The 17,912-nt window shown below is 43.5% G+C and overlaps 1 protein-coding gene across 1 annotated transcript in view; it reads right to left on the reverse strand.

Annotated features, from left to right (window-relative positions):
- Alk (ALK receptor tyrosine kinase) overlaps positions 1-17,912 on the reverse strand; it is a 647,158-nt gene that overhangs the window by 596,617 nt on the left and 32,629 nt on the right. The window lies entirely within an intron of this gene.

Here is a 17,912-nt window from a genome sequence, read left to right on the forward strand (position 1 = left end):
TTTACAGGCTAAACTTATGTGCTATATCCCTGTGCCCCAGGCTGATCACTGTGATATGCAGATTTACCAGGGGCTGGCAGGGAGTAAAGGGAAGCTACTTGAGGGGGATTTACAGTTAGAAGATGAAAAGAACTTCATGATTAAAGGGGCTGAGAGATATTGAAACAGAGACAGGCATTGAAGGGAGAGGCCTTAAAGGCCTACTGAAAATGAGCCAGGTGGAGTCCAATTCACCTGCTGGAAACCCCCCAAACTCCCGCTTTGGCCATGTGGGTAAAGCAAGTGCCCTGGTAAGACTCCTCGGGGCTCTCTGCTAATCTAATCTGTGGTTCACAGACAGCAGTGTGCACCAGGATCTCAGGGCACCTGTCCAAACTCTTCATACCTGATCCTTTTGGGCACTCCTAAACAAGCTTGTTTCTGCCTTTTGGCTGAAATATATATACTAGTTCGATATATGAAGGGTAAAATTCATTATCTAGCTGGCACCGGATGGCAGCTTCCGGGGCAATGGAAGGATTAATAGATTTACATAAAGAAAGCCTCCAGCCAGCTCCACATTCCTCCAGATACCCCACTATACAACAGGAGAGTGCTGGGGTTAAGGGGAATCTTCGAGAAAACAATCCCCGTTTTATCAAGGCCCAGAGTTCAAATGAGCACATCAAAGGAAGCCAAGTAAAAGTTATTTCCTGTTTGCATGTCCCTTCAAGGAAGCGTAGTCAAAAATAAATAAATAAATAAATAAATACAATGAAAATAAAATAAAAGATTGTCAAAATGTTCGACAGAATGAAGGTAGCTGGAGTAGAAAGAACCATAACCCAAATAGTTATTTGCTCAGTATGTAACTTCTGTATTAAAAATAGTCAAAATGGTATTTCTGGAAGGTAATTTGATAAAATTACAAGGTTCACTTGTCCCAAAGAGATATTCAACTATTTTGCTGCCACATTCATGCCATTCAACTGATTCATGAATGGCAATAAGGCTGACTTGTCCCTGACCACTTGAGGGCTTGCAATCGTCTTGTAACTTGGGATTTTTTTTTTTCTTTTTAATTCCCTTTTGAAGAAACTGAAACACAAAGAGCCTGAGAAGCACCTAGAGCTATGAAGTCACACGGCCACCACATCAGAAGGGAATTGAGACCTCTAAATGGAGATTCATGGATTCCAAGTCAGGGAGCTTGGCTCTGCCTGCTGTTCTTTTTGACTGTGGAAGAGCTCTTCAGGTTCCTCAAACAGAGAGCCTCATACTTGTCCTGCGTGTCCCTAAGGTTGTTTAAGGGTCTAGGCTTCTGGCTTTACTTGCATGAACAGTGTAGTAGAATGAGATACCCCAGCCACAGCCGGGTAGGATGGGAGGAGTGGGCAGCTGCCAGAGAGCAGAGCCCTCACTTCCATCAGGAAGTGAAGGACAAGCAAGTCCGGGCCCTGCTGAATCAGGTAGAGGGCAAGGTGAAGAGAGGGCGTGTCTGTGCTCAAGGCTCAGAGCCTGGAGGGAGCTTCCCACTTAGGCTGAAGCAGAGTGTGCTCTGGTCATTAGAGAGGAAGAAATGAGCAGAAAGGCTTTGGAGTCGGAGTAGAGAGGTAGGAAATCAGGAAAAAGAAGGACAAGAGATAGGCTGTTTGTCTCTTTTGACTTCTGGAAAAGTCCCAAGAAAACAGGTAACCAGGAAAAAGAAGGGGGTGAGGAGCCCCTGCCCTTCATTTATCCATTCGTTCATTGAATAAGTTTGAGCACCTATTATATACTAATCACTATTCCAGACACTTGGGATACATCCATGAACATAATGGACTAAGATTCTACTCTTGGGGAGATTTTATTCTGCAGAAGAGAAAGAGACAATAACACAATAAACTATATTAGAATACCAACTATACTGCATGTTAGCTAGTAACTGTGATTAAAGAAAAGGTAAGACAAAGAATAACAGAGAGTTCCCGGGTGTGGATGAGGTCAAATTCAATCAGTGGCCAGGAGAGACCTCACTGAGAAGGCAAGTTGGAGCAAAGATTGGAAGTTACTGATCACGTGGTAATGAGCCATGTGGATATCTAGGGGAAGAAAATATCAAACAGAACAAATAGTTTAAACCTCATGTTGTACTCTAGCTTGTTATAGTGCACCACTGTAACCAACTCTACCTTCATCCAAAGATGGCCACAACAGTATCTCCACTCCCACATGGTCTCCTTATAATGTGACTTTGACATTCCTTCCATCAAGTGGTGAGGTTGTTGTTCCACTGTGAATCTAGACAAACTTGCGACCATGGCAAAAGTGATCCTACATAACTTCTGTGGCTAAACCATAAAAGGCAGTGAATCTTCTACCTGGATCCCTTGGGATCCTTGCTCCTGGAATCCAGTCACCACATTGTGAGGAAACCTAGGCAACCACATGCAGAGACTCCATATAGGTATTCTGGTGAACAGCCCCAGCTGAAGTCCCAGAAAACAGCTCTCAGCAATCAATGAACAAGAAGGGTAAACTCACTTTCAGATGATTCTAATGGTTGGCCATCAAGTCACCCTTGACCTTGAGACTTCCCAATGGAAACCTCAGACACTGGAGCAGAAACAAACCTCCTCACTGTGTCCTTTCCAAACTTCAAACTCATAGTCTATGGGAATAATCAAATGGTTGTTTTATGCCTCTAAGTTCAAGTGGTTTGTTATGTAGACATGTAACAACAGATAACTGAAAAAGTACAGAGTCCTTCCCAGCTAATGACAAAATGTTGTCTTAATTTGTGCATGCCTTGTGTAGGTATCTTCCACGGGAACCTCACGGGGAGGAGAGATGGTTAGGCTAAGATCAATGTGTTTTGATGTCCCTTGACCTAATAACTATGTCATAGTCTCAACATGACCCCCAAGAGAGATCAGCAAGAAAGAATAAATAACCTAGAAATAAGCTTCAATAAAAGTTAAAGAAGTATCACAAATCAGTACGGAAGGGAAGAATTACTTAAAAATTGATTCTGAAACAATTGGTGAACTATTTAGAAGAAAATCAACTTAGATTCTACCCTTAAGTAAATTCAATATGAATCAAAAAGCTTAATATAAAAAAGCCAAATGACAAAAAAGAAGAAAATACCAATAAAGGTATGCTTTATTTCTTGCAGGGAAAGGCTTTCCAATTTTAGAAACAAAGTAATTACAAAGGAAAATATTGATAGATTAGGATGCATGCCAAAAAATTATAAGCAATATTAAAAGACAATGAACTAGGAATAATATCTGCAGCAAGATTATAAGCAAAGAACAAATATCAAAAAACAAACATACAGTACAAAAGCACTAAGATCCCAATTGATTAATGGGCAAAGGACACAAACAGAAAAAATTCTAAATGAGAAAATCCAAATGGTAAATATCCCAGTCTGATGAGTTATCAAAGAATTTCAAATTAGAATAATAATGAGGTAATAATGATCTCCATCTACAATAATAGCAAAGTAATAATAATGGTGTGCTGTCAGTGAAATAGTCTCATAGATTGCTGGTAGAAGTATACATTTAAAAAAACATTTGGTGAGGTAAGTTGGTAACATGCATAATAGAAGAAAAACTCAAAAACAAGGTAGGGTAAATTTCCACCTTTAAAGGAATAATTGGGCAAATTATTATATATCAGTTTTATAAAATATTATGTATCTGTAAAAATCACGTTTACAAAGAGTTTTTAATGATGTGGAAAATGTAATCAAATTTTAAATAAATAAAAATATGCAAATATATGTGTGTTTTCTTCAAAAAAAAAAGTCTAATAAGACTAACAGTGCTGGTTATCTACAGGGATTTCTGGTGAATTTCCTTATCTATTCTGTACATTTCTGAGTACTTTCAGGAAATTAAAAAAGAAATTAGGGCAATATTTATCAAACTTTGGGTCCCAGTTTCCCTGTAGGAGGAGACAAGTGTCATAGGTCTCTGATAAGCAGAACTGCCCCAAGAATCACAAGGTCAGAATGGAACGTGGTACACACAGCTCAGACGCCCACCTTTGGAGGAAAGTGCCAGAAGGTATGAAGAATCCAGGATCCTTCACACATCAGCACTTACTTGTGGATGGGTGTGTTTCGTGTCCCTTTTTTAGATCCTTATGGCAATGGAGAGATCTGGCATTGATCTCTCACATGAGCCTTGGCATAAGCCCCACTGGCTTTAGGAAAGTTGATAGAAGCCAAGTGTTAAGGATAGCATGCCTGACTGCAGAGGAGAGCTTCCCAGTGAGATCAAGCCTACCACCAGCTTCCCTTGATGGCATCCGATGGCCTACTGGAAGTTTGTCTACTAATCTGGGCTCCCCTGGGATACTTCCAAGGATAAGCAGTATCCAGACCATAATATAGCCATGCAACTATCCTGCACTGACTCCTTGAATCCTACTGGATAGAATATCCTGGATAGACCTCATGGGATCAGTAGCAATATTCTCTATGGATTCTCCTACTCTTCCCCACCTAATAACACAGGGGAATCTAAGGCTCGTCCTGGACTGAGAAACTGGCAGTGGCTTAGACCTGTTAGTTTGGAAGGAGTATGGAAAGGGAAAAAACTATGATGGCAGGCTTCACATTCTAGAATCAGCTCCCAACCAATGGTTCCAATTATATTCCTGACCATAAGAAGCTGCAACCCATGTAGGGACTGAAGATTTGTTTTAAAAGAGGCCTGTGACACTCCACAGTGTCACATGGGTCATGGAACAGTGTTCCCTCAAAGATCTTAGATATCAGCAACTTCCCTTGTTTAACAGACGAGAAAAAACTGAAATACAGAAAGGGAAAACAACATCCAAATTCATATGCAAGTTCACATCCAATCCTTGGCCAAGTCTGGTAAAATTCTGTTATTATCTTTGAAGAAGCAGTCACGCACTAAGAGTCATGATAGTAGCTGCTTCATTGGGTTGGAGGCAAACCACCATACCTGATGGAGAGGTGTACTTTTCTAACATACCCTTCTGGCCAAAGAAACCATGCAGTCTGTGTCTCCAACCCTAGGTTGGGTGTCACTAAATACTCTGCCAATAAAGATCTCATGACACATTGCACGCACCAACCCCCAGATGTAAGCTTTGGGAAACCTCACACTCTCCACCTGCTCTCTTCTTGATTAACTTCTGGATGTGTTCAGAAAAGATATCCTAGAATATATGAACACTAATGGAGTGGACTGAACTGATCTTGAAATATCCTTCATTTGGGAGAAGAGAGGAACTTGCAAGTCTGAGGAATCTAATAGCAATAAAACACATCTAATAGCAATTTAAGAACAGAGCTGGGCAGGGTATGCAGCTGGTGTCCCCTCTGGTAGAGAATGTGACATTAGGACACCCTAATCTTTCCATGCAATCTTTCCAGGCCTCAGTTTCCTCATCAGGTAAACAGACAAAACAGGTAGAAAAACTACATAATCACTAAAGTTTCTCACAGATAAGTGTTTCTTTAAATTTCTTCTTTGATTTCTGTTAAAGATTTCAAAGGCAAATCTCCTCCTCAATTTTAGGCTAAAGAAAGCAGTTTAAAAGACACAGCTTCTCTCCCTGGAAGAGCCCCAGGGAATTCCCAAAGGCTTCGTTAGAAGTGGCTTAGACTGTGTGGGTTCCTCGGCTTACTGTGTCCCTGTCCATACTCCCTCTAGGAATCAAGAGCACTGATAGTGTCCACCCCAGGCTTCGGCTCTGGCCACTGACTTTGATGTTTCATCAAAGTGACAGTTCAGTACTATGAGCTCCCATTTCAAACAGGCAAGAGATCCAAGTATCATTTGTCATGATTAATGATAAAAAGTCCAGAATCCGATGGCTTCATTTCAGCTGCCTCTTCCCTGCAACACTCCAAAGATCATATCCAGAGCCAGGATGACATTTGTAAGGGGTGGAGGAGGTGACTGGAGGAAAGATGCATTCTGGGATCCAAAGAGCTGATGCCAGGTCAGCACAGCCATGCCAAGGGAGCAGCAGAAGCTGAGGCAGGACCAGAATCCTGGCATTTGGCAGGTACAGACACTGGGAAGGGAAGACCCAGGGTTGGTGATGGGGAAACAGAAATAAGGACTGTGCTCAGGATCTGTTCCAGATCAGAGACAGGAGGTACAGGGACAACGGAAATCAGTGGAGCAAACAATGATGCTGCACATCTGCCCAGAGACAGAGTCCAAAAGGTACCTAAAGCAAAGTTCTAGGAAGAGAGTTCAACATCAGGTGTCAATACAGTCTTAAAGGAAGCCAGATAGGAGAAGCAGAGGCCCCACAGGAACCTCTTCCTGGGCAAAGTAGGGCCCTTTAGAGATGGAGCTGCCCCTGGGGTACCCTGTTTTCAGGAGCCATCCTTGGGTTGCATGTGGGCCACACATGGAAGTCTCATGGATAGAGACATCTGGTATCTGGGAATGGCCAATGGACATTTCCTCTGGTCAATTGCCCAGGGACAATGTGAATCTCTTTCCCTCTCTGCCGTGTCTCACATAGCACCTGAGCTGGGTGTGACCTACCAAGATGGCAATCAACCTGCTGATTGCAAGACATCATGAAGCAAGACTCTGCCTTTGAAACTTTATCCCTACCTTTGATGTACCCCCTTAAATAAACCATCTGAGCCATTTTCTTTCTATCTAGTTCCAGAACCCATGTGGACTAGATCTATCAGGGTCTTTGTATTTTTTATAAATATATTTCTGAGAATTTATGCTTTGTTACTGATGACTTATCTGAGATTATAAGTTTTAGGGTGTCTTGGACTCCCCTGGGCAGGAAGAACCCCCCCCCCAAAGAGATGCTGGCCATCACTCCCTTGAAACCCTGTGATATGGGAAATACCACAATCAGAACACCCAATTTTTCCTCACCATCCAGAATAGTGTAATGATCCCTTGTTAACCCCCTCTACTCCAAGCCTCAAAGTGCCTTTGAGTCTTCTTAATGTCCCCAACAAAGCAATGGCCTCTGGAAAACAAAGCAGGTTTCATGTGCATCGTGGGACTCTGATTTGTACAGGGGTACTTTCAGCATCACCCAAATTTAGCAGTGGAAGAAATATCAGTTCCACAAAGGGCCATTCTTGCAATGATAACCCTAACTCTAAGTAAAAACTGCTCCACCATCAAAGCATCCATTAACTATGGACCAAATCTGCCCAAGCAGAGGAAATTGTGTACAAATTCCCTAGTTCCACTGCTCAGGAGTTTGTACATCTAGAAGCACTTGGTGTGTTTCCTGTGATAGCTTCAAATGATTGTAAGATTATTTCCTTCTCTGTCACTTCCTTCACTGGTCCCCCTCCTACCCCCACCACACAGGGCCAAACAACACTTGACAACTGTCAACTTAAGCCCAGCACAAAAAAATGCTCTATTGGTGTGACAAAGGCTGACATACTTGAAATGAACTTCGGCAGTGACAAGCTGAACCCAAAGGGATTGAGTGAAATATCAGATACATCAGATCAGACATTTTCTTCCCTCTTGAGAGCAACTCAGAAACTAACATGAAAAGTCAGATGTTTTAAGTAAGGGACACTGCTGAAATCCTTACCTTAGGCAGTTGTTATGCCAGGGACAGGACCTCCCAGCCCACATACATCCAGAGGAAATACTGTTGGTGTCGCTCAAACACTCTTTAGGGACTTTGCCTCCACCTTACTAATGTCATTTTTCAACATACCGGGAAGAAAGATGGGAAGAAAGTGTGATACAGATTTCCAAGTGGGAAAACAGATACACCAGAAATCATTTTCAGAAAATTTCATTGGAAATCACAAAGGAAGTCAGGAATAGATCTGGATTCAAACACAGTTAATTCCCTTATCAGAGGAATTTTTGGAAATGACATTGGAGGAAAATTTGTACAGACACTAACCCCTTGGACTTAAGTACAAAGAACTGCCTTTACTCCTAGCTCCCTATTTCCCTATCCATCAGGAGCACCTTCTTAGCAGCCTTCACCTACAGTCAGTCCTTCTCACCCTGGCTGCACATTAGAATGACCCAAAGAGCTCTTCAAAGATATGTGCTTTTGATAGTTCCTTGAAAAGTTAAACCTAGAATTTCACATGGCCCAGCAATTCCCCCCTAGGTGTATACCCAAAGAATGGAAAGCCACAAAGACTCAAACATACTTGTATGCCAATGTTCATAGAACCATTCACCATGGACGGATGTGAAAACTACCCAAGTGTCCATCAACAGATGAAGACTAAAGAAAATGTGGTATATACATACAACCAAATATCATCCAGCCTTAAAAAAGAATGAAATTCTGATACTTCTACAACGTGGATAAACTTTGAAAACATGCTAAGAGAAATAAGCCAGACACAAAAGGGCAAATATGAGTCCACTTTAATGAGGTACCTAGAATAACTGAACTCATAGGGAAAGAAAGTTAAATAGAGGTTGCCAGGAGCCAGGGGAAGGGGAATGGGGAATTATTGTTTAATAAGTGCAGAGTTTCTTTTAGAGATGATGAACAATTCTAGAAATAGACAGCAGTAATCATGGAACAACAGTGTAAATGTACTTAATGTCACTTAATTATACATTTAAAACTTGTTTGAATCTTAAATTTTATTATGTATATTTTACTACAATAAAAATAATCTTAAAAAATAAGTGCAGGGGCTAGGGACATAGCTCAGTAGCAGAGTGTTTACCCAGCTTGCCTAAAGGAAATCACAAAGGAAGTCCAGCACCACAGAAAAAGAAAAAGAGTGCGTGCACGTGAGCACGCGCGCGCGCGCGCGCACACACACACACACACACACACACACTATACTTATGCTCAAATCTCACCCAAGATCAATTAAACTGGAATCTCTTGGGCCCACCCCATTCTTGTGGCCAAGAATGACCACCCATTCTTGCCTTTCCTCCTAAATTAATGAATAAACATTGATCCAGAGCCTTCCTTGCATGCTTTAGTGACATTCTAAGAGCTGGATATGAGCATCTGAGGATTCAAAGTTAACCACTTAATTGGGTACCACAGTTAAAAAAAAAAAGTAGATGCAATGATTTTAAAATGTCCACAAATCCTTTGATATTCCTTCCATTCTAACTGACCTCCCTTGACTATGGACTGGACTTCCTATTTGCCTTCTAAAGAACAGTGTGAATTCCCATTGCTTCTGGCTTGTTCTCTCACCCTTGCTTCATTCACATTAGGGGAAGCTAAGTGCCTTGTTGAGGACCTGGGCTGGGCCTTGCCTCACCTTGTCCCTGGCCCTGGTCCTGATCCTGGTGGGGCCCCTTCAGCAGCCCTGTGCAGAGGTGTTGGAGGTTTTCAGGTTTGCATTTTTTCCAGGCTCATCCTGATCCAGGGTGGAGAATTGGTGAGACAGGACACTCACGGAGGCAGGGAAAGTGGTAAGAACCAGCTGCCCCATCCAGATGGAGAGAAGGAGATGGACTGAAGAAATTCTAAAGCATGGTTGTGGGTGAGTTCCTAATTGGGAGACCAGGCATGAAAAGAAGACACAAAGTGAATTCACTCATCTTGGGTGCTCCTGACTACTCATTTGTAGCTTGCCTGCCCACCTTCCTGTCACCCTTCTGTGTGGGCTTGCAAACCCACAGGCTTATGGTATGTTGGAACTGAAGAGCCTCAAAGATCATCTGGTCAACCCCCTTCTCCATACTGGCTGCCAGGCTGGTTATTGTTATCACTCAGTCTCAGCTCATGGTCTGTCTCGGTACATCCAACAGGAACCTCAAGGGTCACTCTTCAGGAGGTGGCTGCTGAGAGCTGCTATTCTCTCAAGACCCTACCAATTTTCACCCTTGACAGCAGCAGATCCTCAGAAGCCAAGGAGAGCTGTGGGCCTGAGACAAAGCACTTCCTTCCCCACCACTGTCCGCTTGGCTCTGCTCTATCTGCTGATGTTCTCCTCATCCTGGACCTTTGGGTGCCTTGTGAGAATATGTTCTCCTCTCTACCCTTCCCTTGCCCTTGAGGCCTTGGACAGGTTACTCCAACCTTCCTGCTGTTCAGCTTTCTCATCTGTAAAATGGGGATAATAATAATCCCAACTCCATAACATGAATATCATTATCAGGATTAAAGGAAGTAAGACAGAAGATGCTTGGTACAATATCAGGCACACACACAATGAACTTTCATTACATTAGCTGTAGGGATGATGGTGGTGATGGTGATAGTCGTAAAAACAATGATAATGATAAAGATGATGATGGTGGTGGTGCAATCTTCTTCCTTGGGACTATTCATGTGGTAGTAGACTCCATGTCTACCTTGAACTGGCTCCAGGTTCTGTCCAATATTTTTTTTTTGTCTATGCTTCCAGCTATCTTGATCCTGGCTTCTCCCTACAATACTTAACCCCCCAGTACTCGTGGTAAAAAACCCAGACCCTCCAAGGTATAAGGGAGCTTGCAGCTGATCCAATCTAACACATTTCTATCATAAATGAATAAACAGGTTCAGTGAAGTAATTTGCTTTAGGATGGACGTCTCCTCCAACCCAGGTGATGTCACATTTACATATCAGAAACAAATATGTAACTTTTTCCCCATCTATAAGCTAAAGTTGGAGATGGATGTGGACCAAAATACATGCCCACGCCCACCCCTGACCCTTTGTACTCACTTCTCCCTCTGCCCGGAGCTCTCTTCCTCAGGTATCCTGTCACTTGGCCCTGTCACTCACATTGTTCCCATTTCTGATCTGCTTTATCACAGAGGCCTTCCCTATCCATCCTATGTAAATGAGCACCCTGTCACTCTCTGTCCCCTCCCAGGCTTCATCTCTCCCCCAACCCCCAGCCTTATCACCACCTGGTAGGCTGTTTTGTGGCTTATTGTCTGTTCTCCCTGTAGAACGGAAACATCATGACAGCAGCAGAATTGTTCTGTTTAGTTCCTATTGCCTAAGATGCCTGGGCCCAGAGTGGCTATTAGATAAATAATTGCTCATTTGATCATTCATTCATTCATTCAGTGGGTAAGTCAGTCTGTTATTTGTGGAATGACTTCACAAAGCCTCAGTCCACCAACTATGCAGTTGGTTCATAATTTCACAGAACCTAGTAGCAAATTATGGGTTAGAATTCTACCTTCACCCTCCTCCCACACACTGCCTTTATTCTGCCTGTCTGTAGTTTAGGAAATCAGGCCTTTGGGGCAAGAGAGTTGTTCATTACAGTTGTACCCTGGCTTTTAGGGGAGAATCCAGGAGGCTTCAGTTCCCTTAGGATGATGGCTGCCCCTTGGTTCCCAGTGAAACAAAGCCAAGGAAGCCCCTGTCCCTTCTACCCAATACTGAGATTCTGGGCTTCTTTTCAGACCCAGAGGAGACAAGACCCACCAGATCAGAGGGTGATGGGCCCACCTGTTCACTACAATCTGTAGGGCCATTATCCCTCTGCCCCAACTCGGGAGACAAGCTGAGTAGAACATTGTTTGATAAAAATCGCTTTTCTGCTATTACACAGAATAGAAAGCTGTCTCTTTCATTTTGTTGGATTGCAGGATAAATCAAGTACACAGTATTTGTTTACCAAGAAACCACCTGTTTACCATTTGTAAAGGGACTTGATTGCCACTGAGAAATATTAAGTGTGGAGCTGCAGTAATCTATACACTGAGGAAGAACAGGAGGCACAAAAATTGGGGAGAAAAGACAAAGAAGAAAGTTACGGGCCTTGAAGAAATGAGGTCTCCAGGAGGTGAAATGAAAATAATGGAAATTACTATAAGCCAAGCCTTGTGTTAAGAACACTGCCAACTGTTCTGCTAACCTCATAACATTCCTGCAATCACCCTGATTTCACACACTGAGAAACTGAGGCTCAGTGGGTCACATGACTTGCCTGAGCTTCAGCAGGTGGTAAACTGTAGACCTCATAGGAAATTTCAAGCCTAAATTTTGTTCTCTGACCGTTGTCCCTAGGCAAATAGACTGAACTGTCCTGCTGGGGCATTTTCTATGGCAATTTTACCCAGCTCAGATCTAGCTGTGACCGGTGGGATTCTAAGCTCCCCGCCTCCACACCCAAACCCAGAGGAGAAACATAACCACCCAGATCTGCGAGTAGTGGGCCCCGCCTGTTTACTACAATCTGTAGGGGCCATTGTCCTAAATATCCCAACTTGGGAGATAAGCTGAGTAGAACATTGTTTGGATAATTCAATGTCACCATTGGACCCAGGTAAATTCTGAGGCCTAGGAATTTCCATTTTGCCCTGGAAAAATCAATGAGTCAACAATCACCATAGAAAAGGAACTCACTCCTCTTCGTGGGACTAGAGAGCAAAGATAACTCCAAGTATGGGAACTTGGCCTAGCACAAAACTAGGCTGGGAGATTAGAGAGCATTACAGTTGGTAGGTGTGTGGGGGTGGAGGCTGCCAGTTTGAAGAAGAAAGTAGCATCAGGAGACAACCCTGGCCAGGAATTCAGAATGGAGAAGGTGAGGCTGGTGGATGGAGCTCAGAGAGAAGCCAGGGCAAAATCTGCACGGAAACATGGCAGGCTGGTTGGATAGAGGCTAAGCAGAGAGGCCAAAGAGTAAGACAGAAACAGGACTGATGCCAGGAAGCTCAGCCTGGGGAGTCCTAGTTCCCCAGGGAAGGAGATTGCAGCCCAGCATCCTGTGACTGCTGAGTCACAAGGTCCTTTGAACTCAGTGAACCAGGGTACTCGACACTGCCTTGTTTGGGACAAAAGGTCTACTGTGCACACATAGCCTGGGCCTTCATGGCAGCACCCAGACACACTGGCCTGACCCAGAGGAGGAGAATCCCTCCTTCAGACTGTCTTCTGGCTTCTAAGACAATCTGGCCTAGAAACTTCCAACCTTTAGACAAAGCACTTTAAGGAAATTATCTTAGTTTAAACTTTAAGGAAATTATCTTAGTTTAAACTTTAAGGAAATTATCTTAGTTTAAATACTGGTCACTGACGAGATGAGGATCATGCAGCCACACACTGCTCCCTCTGCTAAGAAGGTGTCACCAGGAAAATATAATTAACCTGTGAACTCATCGATGAGCATGATCTTCATCCTTATCTCACCCATGACTATCTATGGCCATCTGCCAGCCGGTCATCTATTTTAAACTATTCTACTCCAACTCCTTGGTCTAATACCTCCTCTCTCTCACTCCCACTCCTGAAATTCCACTTGCATCCTGGGGGTTGACAATAGGGGGAAAAGGGGCCTCAAGAATTTACCTTCTAAATGATGATCCATTAGCTAGACTCAAAGGATGGGAAGCTTATTCTATCCCTTTGCTCCCCAAATCAGCAGCATTGTTCTTCCTTGAAACAAAGAGGACATGCAGGCTTATGAGTCAGAAGTGGAAAGGAGATTGCTCTGCCAAAGGTTTTCTTTTAGGGAAAACTTTATCTTACGAAGCGTTCAGGAAGTTTTCTGTAAATTTGGTAACTAACAGAGCTGAAAATTCATGGGCTAAATCTGTTAAGGAGAAGAAAGGCCACCTGAATTATCTCAAAGAGATGAATTATGACTTCATTGTCATCTGATGCTAATCCAACTCTTCATCACCTGCAATGGTTTTCCCCAGCTGCCAATGTCCCATGGCAGGTTTAAAGCAGATCCAAGAACCCCATCCCACAGATTTCCTCTGTGTCGGTTAAAGGCTGATTTCCTGTCAGAAAAGGGATTGGGAAATGCCATCTCTTCTGCAGACCTATCCTTGGAGAGATGTCTGCCTCATTAATGACAAGGCCACTTTGTCATTTCTCAGAGAAAATCCCCTGGCTGCCATGGAAGCGATGGTTCCTCTCCACCATGCTCCGTGCCTCTGCAGCCTGCCAGGCCCTGTCTGGATTGGGTCTGTGGTCATTCTGGAATCAGGGGAGACAGGAAGCACCGGCTGGGAAGGCTGATGGGAAGGCAGGTGGGTGGAGCTGATCTGACCTGGGAGGAAGCTGAGCTGGGTGTTTGCAGAGCCCTTTACTGATTTGCTAGGTGACCTCGGGGCAGTGATTCTTAAATATTGGGGGTCATAGATCCTGTTGAAAAGAGAGGAAAGCTATGAACCCCTCACCTGTGGGCCACAGCCTACAAGCTTTTAATTCAGTGGCTCTCCCCAACCCAAAGACCTACCTAGGCTCCTATCTTATAGCTCCCCAGAGAATCTACAGATAGATTTGGATTTCCCGTGCAAATAGAATAGCCAAAGATAGCTTATTATAAGGTCATATGCCTGGGAGGGAGGAGATCTATGATTTAATTCACCCAGGGTCTAATTGCTTGAGCGTGGGAAGGCCATATTTTTCTCTAGTGCCCCCACCTTCAAAAGGAGGATGGTGAGCTTCTTCTTTAATGGATCCTGAGGGTTTCAGGGGGCAACCACAGGGCTATAGCCATGGGCAAGATGGAGGCAGGCCAGCAAGGTTTTATGGCCATTCTCTCCCTTCCCTTCATACACCAGCTTTTCTGCTCTTAAAAAGTTTGAAAGTCTCTGGATTCGAGGATTTCGAAGATCCCTTCTAGAGCTAACTCTGTTGTATTCTAGGTTAGTCCAGGAAAGCTGGAGTCCAGAACAGATGGCTCAATTAAAGGGCCTCACTTTAAAAGGTATATTCCTTGGCTCCTGGTTCCATCTCAAAAGAATATGGGTCTAGCTTTAGCCTTACAGCCTCAGGGTCCACTGGCTCACACCAGATGCTCCTGCAAACGGTATGGAACCCTGCAAGAGAGGAAGCCCATGCTGGGGAAAGGGGAGTGCAGGCTGTTTAGCTCCACTCGCAGCCCTTCCAGTTCAGGGAGCTGAGTCTTGCAAAGTTCCAGGGGCACATTGTGAACGCTGAGGGAAATGGCAGGCTGCTCCCGACCCATTCAGTGTCGAACTGTGTTACTGGTATTGTTCTGCTAACTTGCTAAATAGCTATAATTAAAACCAGGCTATTATCATTAATTATGATCCTCCTCTTCTGATTGGCAGCTTGGTGCTTTCATCAAGTTTTAAAGAGCAGCACTTCTGTGTCTTACAGGAAGCAAGGAAGATAGAAGGGGTGAATTGTTCTGACTCTGGAGCAAAGGGCACCATGGCATTGCCAGGGCAGCAAACTTTTGAGCCCACGGGGCGGGCTTCCCTGTCAGCTCGTCCAGACACAACAGGCTGCTGGCTGTCTCCTGCCTCCTCCAGGGGCTGCTATTCACTTTACAAAGGAGCAAGATGGGACCGGGAGATTGGATGAGATTCCATAGGCAAAAGTGTGGCAAAAGTTCTACCCAACATTTTAAGGCTCAACTGAAATGCCACCTGCTCCGTGGAATTTCTTCCAATTTCCCAACTCCCCCATCTCCTTCACCTCCCCCAGGTGAAAATGAATCACTCTCTCATCATTATTGTCATTGCAACTTCTCCTCCATTTTCCATAGTCTTAAACCTCCAATTCTTCTAATTTCTACTCCCATAAACTTCAAGAAACATCTATAACCTCTTCAATCCCAGAGTCCTGGGAGTCCTGGGAAAGGGATGATGTCCCTTTTATGTTATGCCCAACTTTCCTGACCCCTAGCTCTTTAGCAGCTAGAAGACCCATGACCACACCATAGCCCCCACCTGATTTGTCTGTCTTCTAACAGGTGCTCTGCTTGGTTGCCTAAATAAACTCAATAGTCCCAAGTTTGCCCTCAAGTAGAAAAAGTTGTGAAGGATTATAAAGTGTGAGAGCTTTGCTGTCCCCTCAAGGCTGACCTTGGCTTGAGGTAGAACAATGGTCGTCAGGCACAATTATGGTTGTCAAGCATACATAAGTAACAAGAATAAATCAAGTGACTAATTGCAAAGAGTCTTTTTTAAAAAAAATAGAAACAAAAACTAATCTACATAAACAATTAAATGGGTTAAGTTGAACCTTCATTTGTTTATAAAAAATAGAAACAAAAACTAATCTACATAAACAATTAAATGGGTTAAGTTGAACCTTCATTTGTTTATAAAAAATAGAAACAAAAACTAATCTACACAAACATAAACATTAAATGGGTTAAGTTGAACCTTCATTTGTTTATAAAAAATAGAAACAAAAACTAATCTACATAAACAAACATTAAATGGGTTAAGTTGAACCTTCATTTGTTTATAAAAACTAGACAATATGAAGGAGGTATCGTTTCACCTGCAGAGCAGACATGAGGAATCAAAGGGTGTGTTTGTATCTCCTTAATCCTAGAGTTGCCAGACAAAATCCTAGATGCCCTGCTGGCTGAATTTCAAATAAGCAACCAATAATTTTTGTTGTACACCCCAAATATTCTAGTCATGGGACATGTCTATCTGAAATTCAAACTTAAATGGACATCCTGTGTTTTTACTTGCCAAATTTGGCAGCTCTACCTAATTCCCCAACTTTTTTTCCCACCGTCATAAAGGGGAGAACAAGTAAGTTTAATGTCAATATTAACATCAACAGGGCATCTTGGACGGAAGGAAGAAGGAAGAGAAGAGAAACAAGAAAAAAATGAAAAGATAAAAAGAAAGAGCACTAAAGAATTCCTTAATTTTCCCGAGTCTGCCTGAGGCTGCCCTGCATCCCCCAACCTGTCTCCTCCTTATTCTAGACCTTTCCTTTGAGTACCCTCCTGCCTGGATGCTCCTAACCTCAATTGTCCAGTGAACTCCTCAGGGTCCATATTAGGCCACCTTCTTTAGAAAAACTTCCTAACCTTCCCAGACTCTCTGTCTCTTGGCCTCTGCCCGTGGTACTCACGAGCATGTGGGGATGAGCTCCTGTGTGTAGGGACAGTAGCTTGTCTGCCATGGGACCCCAGGCAGTGCCTGCATCACCCCAGGCTCACAGGGATGCTTGGTAGAAGAAGCTGAATTGAAACACATTTCTCTACCAAAAGATGAAATCAGAGAGGGTAATCAAACTGAATGGGGTTAAGACCCCTAACTACACTGTCCTTGAAGAGTGAGATGGAATTTTCTCTTAGGCCACTTAACTACATTTGAGCCTGTTGTCTTAGAACAACTCATCGCATGTGTCCCGTACTGTGTGTTCACCAGTATCTTGGTGTTTGTTAGCTCTTCATCAGAGGAACGATACATTCAAAAAGAGGAGAAAGCCAACATTCAGCCTGGTGGCAGTTACCTTGGCCATTTCCTCCCAGAAGAGGAGAGAAAGGAGGAGGAGAGCTTTTAGTTGGAAGTCCCTTCTTCTCTGAAGGCAAGCACATCTCTGCCTTTAAAGCCTAGGGAAACCAGACCTGCAAGTCAGACAGAACTACATTTCATCTCAGCTGGACTCTCTGGGGCAAGCTACATATCCGCTTTTGACCTCAGTTCCATCATTTGCAACATTCTACCTACCTCATAGAGTTGTCATGAACATTGGCTGATATAACACAGCACTGGGCTGGGTACCTGATAGAGCAGACACTTGATTGGGGTAATTTCCAATCCTTATCAGACTTCCAATGATTTACACAGGGAGGGTGAGAAGAGAAAGACTGAAAGAGGAACACTCCCCACTTGAGATACAAACCTGTAAACCACCGCCTCTTGCATTTTGACTACTTCCTGGAGTGATTCATTAATGTTTTTGTCTAGTGCTTTTCACATTTTACTGGGGCAGAGAGTACACCTACTCTCCATCCCAGAAATTTTACTGCCTAACGAACTTCCCCCAAAATTTGTTGGTTGAAAACAACCACTGGATTATATCTTGTGAATTTCTGTGGTTCTGAAATTCTAGAAGAGCTTGGTGAGGCCACTCTTCTGCTCCATGTAGCAGCAACTAGGGTCCCAAGGTGGCTCCGCTAGTCTGTCTGGCAATTTGGCAAGATTAGTGGAAGTCTGAGCTGAGCTGGGACTGTTGACCAAAGTGCCTTCAGGGCTATCTCAGACATCTTTCCCAGCCACTGGATTCTGCCAGAGTGAGCAGCTCAAGAAGCCAG

This window comes from Urocitellus parryii, chromosome 12, assembly GCF_045843805.1.
Source record: "Urocitellus parryii isolate mUroPar1 chromosome 12, mUroPar1.hap1, whole genome shotgun sequence".
Lineage (NCBI taxonomy): Eukaryota > Metazoa > Chordata > Mammalia > Rodentia > Sciuridae > Urocitellus > Urocitellus parryii.